Raw genomic sequence first — 9,112 nt, forward strand, 5'->3', positions numbered from 1 at the left:
TAATTATTTACTTTGAAATAAATTTAAAAAAAAAAGTGTTGTATGGGGCCGTACACGAGACGTGTACCGTAACCACCCGCCTGTCAGGAAGACCCTCAGACTCTTATGCCATATAAACCCAGATTTTCAACATACCCAACTAGTAATATATTGCATCGTTCTAGTATTTCATACTAATATAATAATAGAACTACTAAGCTAGAATAAACCTAAAGCATTCATAAATAGTAGCCATTAAATAAAAACCTAACAGTACGTGGCTTGAACTCCTTCAAAAAGCAACATTGACTACACCTAACTTGTTTATAAATTCCCAAATAATTATGGCAAAATACCAGAGAAAGATTAAAGATTGATTTAAGATTTGAGCAATTGAATTATAGCAATATATGAAAGGAATATGATATAAATATATATTACACTTGCGCGTAAATATACCTAAAATATGTATCTCCATCTCCACATGTCCACATACCACTGTACCCCCGCTTGCTACACACAGCCTGATATTCCAGAGACGAGTGGAATGCAATAAAATAATGCCAAACAGTATTATTATGATGACGATTATGTGGCGCATATGTTTATTGACAAACAATAACTCCCGATGCCCGAGCTGTGGTAAATGCTCGTATAACTCCCGTATGACATTCCGGCTGCACAGCATGGCCGGAGGCCGTGCCGCACTGCTACTACCACTGCTGCAGGGTTGCGCGGGCAGCCGCTTACTACTGCTGCTGCTGCTGCTGCTGTTGCTGCTCTACGACAGTGTCGCTTACAACAACTTTATTTGTACACAACTCGTGGCGATATCAGTTGCGATACGGTCGCTGTGATAGTGCTCCATACAAGCTGAAATAACCTACATACGAGGCGCGGACTGTCAGCAGTAAAGCACATACAGGCTACATATTTAGCCATGAGGTAGTCGTAGTTGTTTACCTGTTGTTGTTGTCGCCGTTGTTGCTGTCTTATCATAAGTATTAAAAGTATTTTGATATATGCTTCGATCATGCGTTGATTATGATTTAGCTCTATTGAGCTCAACCACTGCGAGCTGTCTTTCTGGGCTGCAGTTGGGCCTTGTGCGCTGCAGCTTATCGTGCCCGACCGGTAGCCCTGTTTTGATATTCAGTTAGTGCAGCAATACAAACACAATCTCTGGTTGTTATCGCCCCGTCAAACACAGCTACAGATATCTCTCGCCATACATACATATATATATATACATATATATACATATATACATATATGTATTGTATGGGTATGCATATATGTAGTAGGCTGTGACCGTTCGGCCCCCAAAAGCAGGCAACTACCATGCTAAAGAGGCCGCACTGTTGCCGTCCCGCTTCCGCTGCACACGCTGCGGTTTGGTTTTTGCTTGGCCGCTTATCTGATGCCAATTCAATATGACTCTTATCGCCTAACAACTGCCTATGGCTGGCACTTTCTTACGCCCTCGGCCGGTGGCAGCTACTGCCCAGCCTATTCTATTAGCGCGTTCGCGCCTTTTCGTCTACTCACGAATAACCTCTGGTGAACTCGACACGATTGGGCTGATTCCTTTTTATATAGCTCATCTTAAAGCTCGAATTTATGTTTCGATTTACATACGCAAAAGTTGGACTGTGGGCTGTTCTTGGCCAGACTTATCAGCTCAGCTAATTTTCAATAATTTCTTCAAGAACTTCAAGTGTATTTCAAAGTTGCTCTGCCAGAACAAGTACTGTCTGCTATCTGTAGAACTGTATCTGTATCTATCTATATCTGTATCTGTATCTGTTTCAATCTCTGTTAGTACATTGTGTGCACATTCTGTAAGTGCATTATTTGTTAGTTGTCGTGTAGACGACGGTGGCCACTTGGAATACGAAATGCACTTTGGAAGTTTGTCGACCAACAGAGCAGATATCGGGCCAATAACAGCCCAACTGCTCGACTAGCAGATACCTTGGTACCAGATCAAAATGTCCTACCAATTAATCTATATCACACAATAAATTGTTGAGTATAAATAATTAATGTTTAATAGGATATAATATAATATATATAAGAAACTGTTACAGATTGATTTCTATAATAAGAGTAATAAATGTTTTGGGTACGAATACATGAATTCGTTTTACGCAAACAGTCAAAATGGAATCGATTTGGATATTTGAATTGATTAATAAGTGTGTTCGAAAGAGTATAAATTGAGGAAGAAGTTTAAATACAATTGTAAATAAATTAAATTATTAATAACATAAAATCTGCAATACAAAATCAAACATTTCAATGTCACTTGAATGACATAATTATATTAGATATCACCCGATAAGAAGCAGGCAGGAGATAGAACAAATGAATATACCCGTTGCGAGTACATAAAAATTAGGCATTTATCACGCTGCATTTTTAGCTCAGAGTCGTGATCTTTATCTATGTCTATGCCGTGCTCCACATTGTTGCTACACATCAATCATTTGTGTGTTTAGCTCTAGTAGGTGGCCCATCAGGCAGGCGGAGAATCACCCAACCACCCAACTACCCAACGACCCAATGGTTGCTGCGTTTGCCGCCGTCTGTCGTTTTGGCTCATATATCAAAATGTACGTCAATTTTCATGCTTTGGACACTTGATAGACTGAAGTGCTTTACATTGATTTCACGTATACTCCATACAGTTTCAAGTGATTTATTGTAAAGGCTTGTTCGTGCACTCCAAGTTGAAACTCATAATGATCACACATCATAATCAACGTAAGCGCTGCGGCATAGAAATCGCCTTATATTAAGTGGCCCAACAGATCCCTCCCCCCACCTCTATCTCTCTCTCTCTCACACACAAGCTTTCTCACTCACTGTCTGTCTCATTTTGTAGAAATTACTTACGCAATCTAAACATTTTCTTTTGGTCGCCCCAGCACCCTTGCCCAGCGTGAAGGACACAGACCAAGGGCCACTTCAAATGCCAAACGTTGCAATTATCTACGCCAAAGTGGCGTAGTGAATTAATTTGTTAACGAACACTAAGCTAACCAACAAACCAACAATAACAAGCCTCTGATAGATAAACTGATACTTTACGATGATCAAACTGTTCAAACGGAATTTATCAAAAACAGACTTATAGTGATGACAAGGGCTGAAAACTGGGCTGCACCCAGAACTCCTATGTTTAACTAAGCTTGAGTCTTTGCTCTAATCGGACTAGTTGGATAAAGAACAATTGCACCTTAACCTGAACCAAAATAAATTTTATTTTTATATATTGCTAATATATTTGGGGTATTTACAATACTTTCAATAATAACAAGTGAGAGGTTCTAGTCGGGAGTTCCCGACTGGGGGATACCCTGAACCCTCTTCTTCCAGCACCAAATGCACATCGCGCTAAGCGCTCGTTTGTAAAAATAAAGATAAATTAAAAAAAATAGTTCCCTTGGCCGGGTTCGAACTCACAACTGTCCTCACTACTTGCTGCCGACTCTACTCCAAAAAAAAAAGAAGTAGATACCTCCTTAGTGCTCCAACTCGCAACAGACCGCTACAGTTTCCGCCGCTTCTAATCAGCAGCCACTCCAATAATTAAATCTTTATGAGAAATCAACGAATTAAAATAGCAGCACAGAAAACAATACAACCGCAATCGCAATGCTGTTGATAGAATTCAAAGAAGACGCGCATGAATGTGTGTGTGTACATGTATACAGTAATTCTTGCAATATGCCCGAGCTGCCGCAAGTAAAAGGCCAGTCAAACACATTAACTTTAATATCTTTGTGTTTCTTAACCGGTCTTAAAAAAATGTTCTACAGTATATCTTATTGCCTTAGAATATTTGCGTATTCTCAAAAAGTCAATTGTATTAAAATTGTGGCTTAAATTGGTGGGCAATATAAGTTGGGTTATTAACTTGATTTATAGCTATTAGGTGGTAGCTGGAAGGTGGCGATAGGTATAAAATGAAAGGACCTACAGCTAAATTTTAAGTCTCTAGCTCTTATATCCTTACGTTCATACATACGGACGGACAGACAGACGGACATGGCTGGATCGACTCAGCTATTGATGCTGATCAAGAATATATATACTTTATGGGGTCGGAGATGCTTCCTTCTGCCTGTTACATACATTTGCACAAATACATTATTCCCTTTTAATGGGGATACAAAATTACCTCATTTCGAATAATTTGAAAATATGTTTTGTTATATTTAAGACTTAAACCAACCTAAAAGAAACAGCTGAACTAAGACCGGCATTGATCCATATGATTTCTATTAAAAAGGTTTCTTGCCAACAACTTTTGAGAGTTTCTTGACCCAGCTCCAAATTTTCAATAGCTTCGGCCCAAAGCATTAGATTTATCGTACTATATTTGGTTGCCATCAGTTCTAGGATGACTTAATTTAGCCCATATATTGCATATGAAAATATTTATGAATAACAATATTTTGAGTAGCACGGGCAGCTATAAATAAGAAATAACATCATGAAAATATATGAACCAAAACGTGGGTTCATATATATGGAAAGCCAGGCTCACATCAAGGCATGCAATCAACCGATAAACTTTTGGTTGGCTTGCACATATGGAAATGTCATAGTAATAAATGCCAAGTAAAATAACAACTTACTTTCATAGGAAATTCATCTTATGGTTAAGATCTGAATAAAGTTAAACTTTAAAGAAGTAAATTCATATTGATGATGAATCAGTCGATTAATCCGAAGCAGTTGAAAAGTGATTCTGATTTATGATGCGTCTTTATTGTATTGCTGTAGTTATACCGCGCTTATATACATTATCAAAGCAAATAGTTTGCAATAAATAAGCGATTGAATTACCGCAAGTCTTTTCAATTATAGGTGCCACGTTTTTATTCAAAACGAATTTCGCTTTCTGGAGCAATAATTATCAAAGTTTTCTATAATATATGGTAGGAAATTTGAAAATGGCTTATTAAATAAATCATTGTAATCTAAAGACCAAAAGGCATTATGTCGTCTATCAACATAAGGTAGAGGACTTCAAGTGTTGGGAGTTTACAGGAAAGAGTGAGAGAGAGAGAGACGGAGAGTAAGAGAGAGAGAGAGAGAGAAAGAGAGAGAGAGAGAGAGAGAGAGAAAGAGTAGAAGGAAGCATGAGTAACACACTTGCAAAATTAGTTTTTCTGTTATTTTATTTTATTTATGCAAAATATTTCGAAAAAGAACACAAAAATTTAAAATAAATTATATGATTATACAATGAAAATTGTTTTGTTTGCCATTTAGTTTTTGTTTGTTGTTTGTTATTTTTTCTTTGTTTTGCATTTTGTTTTTTATTTGGTTTTGTTTGCTTAAGTTTTATGTTTTGGTTTTGCATTTTTTTTGTGAAACATTTTACAATTTGTATGCATAATTTGTCATGGCTTTTGTGTATTTGTTTCTCGTCTTGCAATTTGTTAGCTGCATATTCAAGCACATTTGCTTGCCGCACTCGGGCTCTGTCTGACAAATTCAAGATTTGAAATTCCAAAATTCAAAATTGCAATTACAATTATTCAGCTGCATGGCGCAATGTTTACACTTTTCCACATTAATAATAATATATATAGCGTACAATTATTGTTGCAATTACAATTGTCTTGAGTACATTTAATATTTAAATTTTTTTATACGTTTTCATTTCAAACCTATGCAAAAATCATAGTTGACAAAAAGAATTACACGTTTTGTTTTGTTTTTTTTTTTTGCATTTGTTTTATTTTTATGATGAGACTACGACAAAAACACATGCGACTTATTACACGTTTTCTTATATTTGTGTGTTGTTCAATTTTCTTTTTTTTTTCTTGATTTTTTTGTGTTTCTTTTTTTTTTTTGTAATTTGTTAATGTTTGCTTTTAAATTTTGTGTAAATTTTTCATTTATGATATTTTTTTTATTTTTATGTTTAATTTTATTTACGCAGGACGGGGTTTATTTCTTACACATTTGCATTTTTGCTTTCATATTTTTCTCTTCTCTTTTTCTTTTTGCTTCACTAAGTGTAAATATCAATTGTTGTTTTTTTTTGTTGCATTCTCGCATTCTTATATATATGTATATATTTTGTCATTTTTAAATATTAATGAATAAATTAAAAAATATTCAAGCTTTGACTAGTTAGATTTTCTTTTATATTTATTTTTTTCCTGTGTGTGTGTCTTGAAATATATATTTTTCTTGTAATACTCTAATGCCATGTGTCCGTGTATGTGCGCGTATATATACGTGTTTGTTTGTGTTTGTGTGTTTGTTGTGTGTGAGTGTGAGTATGTGTGTGTGTTCAAGTGCAGCATTCATAATAAACGATTTCGCTTAACACTCCTGTCGATTTGCTGCTTACGTGCCGATCTTGGGACTGAATATGACATAATATATATGTATGTGTTTACGTATAGCGAAAAAAAAACAAACAAACAATTGTTTAGCGTTTAGTGGTTTGCTTGGAGCGTAAAAAAGCTTTACTATATATATGCCTTAAGGCATTCTGCTATGTTTGCGCAGTTAGCTAGAGAGAGGTTATGAAATATGGGTGTCACAGCAATATCTTGTGGGGGGGTAGTTGCCTGAGAAATGCAACCGAGACGCGAACAAACTAATAGATATGATAAATCAAAGAGATATAGAAGTCGAATAGAAATCATATGAAACAGCTTGAATATCAACATCAAGGGCTATTTTAAGTTATATACTCATTTATAATTGTTGCTTCTCTTTTTGGTTTTGTTATATATATACATAAATGTATATGTATATATATATATCAAATACAAATTAGAATATATACGTATATATATATACATATATATTTATACATATATATAAATACTCTATATAGATATACAAATAAAGTTACAAACTTTGGTTTATAGCAAAAAATGTACTACAAATTACACGTATATAAATTGGATCTGCCCGTGTTTTTTTGAGCATATATAACTGTATCGGTACATATATATATCATAGTGTATACACACACATACATATATTTGGGTGTGTGTGGGTGTGCGTGTGTGTAGGTGTGTCATTCTATTAAATAACAAAGCGTCTCGAATCAAGCATTCGGCACTTGTCCAATATTTGCCAAGCAATCGAGCTGAAAAATTAAACTAGCAATTTCTGTCGGTTTATCTGCAACCCTGCCTATCTGTCCCACTGTCAATTGCTTTGATTCAGTCCGTCTGTCTATCTGTCCCGTCTGTCGCATGCAGCTTTCTAATATATATATAAATATATATAGGTATTTCTATTTTCCGTTATAATTGTTTTGCTGCCATTGTGCAATCGGCTTGAAGTGCAACTGAAGAACTCGAGCGAACCCTGACTACAGCATAGGTATATTCATGTATACACTCATGCGAGTATTTGTTTTGGCTGCATAATTTCAGTTCCATTGTCAAATGTAACAAGCTATTTGATATAAACAAAAGCCAACACATACCAAATTCTAGCTGCATGCGCAGAATCCTCATGTCTGTGTGTTGGTGTGGGTGTGTGTGAAGGTGCCTTGAGTGTGTGTGTGTGTGTGTGCTGAAAGAAACAAAAGCCAGTTACAAAAATCTGGAGAAAATGTTCTAAAAGAGCTTATGCAATTAGCTTTGCTTTTTGTTTTGAGTTTTGAATTTTGTTGCTTAATTTGCTGCTTGTTAAATTTACTTGGTTGGCTTAATAGCTGAGTTTTTTCTTTATTTAATTCTTTTATATATTTATTTATTTTCTGGGTGTTGTGTATAGATACATAAATACATTTATGGACATTTTGCGTTTGCGTTTTTGCGTTTTTGTTTTTCTTTAAATATATTTTATATATATATATATATATATATATGGTGTATATATATACATATATATATATATATATTTATATATATGTATATATAATTTGCCTTTTACCATTTATATAGCTGTATATGTGAGTATATATATGCTTAAATACATATATATATGTACATACATATAAAGTAAATGTATATGTATATATATATAGATATATATTTATATATATGTTCATATAGAGATTAGTACGCGTAGGTAGCTCTTAGGTTCACATGTGTCTGTGTCGCTCTGTTTTGCAAGTGTGTATATGCGTGTGTGTGTTTATGTGTGTGTTTAGTTGTTTGCTTACGTATTCGCTTTGCTTTTGCTTAATGCATTTAAATTTTAGCAGCTACTAATTTGCATGCAGCGCAGGTTTTAGCTTTTGCTATTCTCAATAATTTTGTATAGTTCGTTTTCTGTGCTGCAAAGTATGCAATACTTTGTTGCCTGTGTACTGTGTTTGTGTGTGTGTTTTTGTTGGTTGGAGTGTGCGCGGTGAGGGTGTTTGACAATTTATTGACTAGGAATATATATCATTATATTCGCAACGCTGCAATTCAAGTGTTTTACTTGGTTTTTTGATAATAATTTTTTTGTTGCGCGGTGTGTGTGTGTATGTGTATGATTAAACTTTTACATTAAATATGCTTGAAATTTTTCGCGTTACACTTTTAAGCCTTTAATACTTTTCTAAACAAGAACAACACAGTACGAAAGGAAACAATTTGGTTGACTTCTTTAGTTTCTCTTAAATTTGATTTTAAGCAAATGTTTTCTTTCTCCTCAAGTAAAGTATGCATACATATGTGTGTGTGTGTGTGTGTATTTGCGTATCTGTGTGTCTATGTGTGTGTGTAAGTGTGTTGCAAATGAAGGGTATTACCTTTTTTACTGTGATTTGTAGGTGTTGCACGTTTTCCTTATGAAACTCTTACATTTGAAGCATTTTTTCATTTTCTTACGTTCAGAATGTGAGAAAGGGAGAGAGTTAGAGAGAGATGTTTTTTTTTTTGTTTTACTGCATTTTGTTAAACATTTAAATACTTAAATTTAATTGCTTGCATTATATTTCTGCCTTTCATTAATTTAATATATAGATGCATTACATTTCACGTACATTGCGGAACTGCGGTCCTTTAGACAAAAAAAAATGTTATTTTGTTTATATTAATATCATTTAATTTTTGTTTGTTTTTTTTTTTATTTTTAGTGATGTGCCATGCTCTTTGCTGATTGTTGTTGCCTTTTTTAGGTGCATGCATTTTGTTGTTGTTGT

The sequence above is a fragment of the Drosophila novamexicana genome, unplaced genomic scaffold (genome assembly GCF_003285875.2).
Source record: "Drosophila novamexicana strain 15010-1031.04,08,12 unplaced genomic scaffold, DnovRS2.1 tig00000068-arrow-arrow-pilon, whole genome shotgun sequence".
Lineage (NCBI taxonomy): Eukaryota > Metazoa > Arthropoda > Insecta > Diptera > Drosophilidae > Drosophila > Drosophila novamexicana.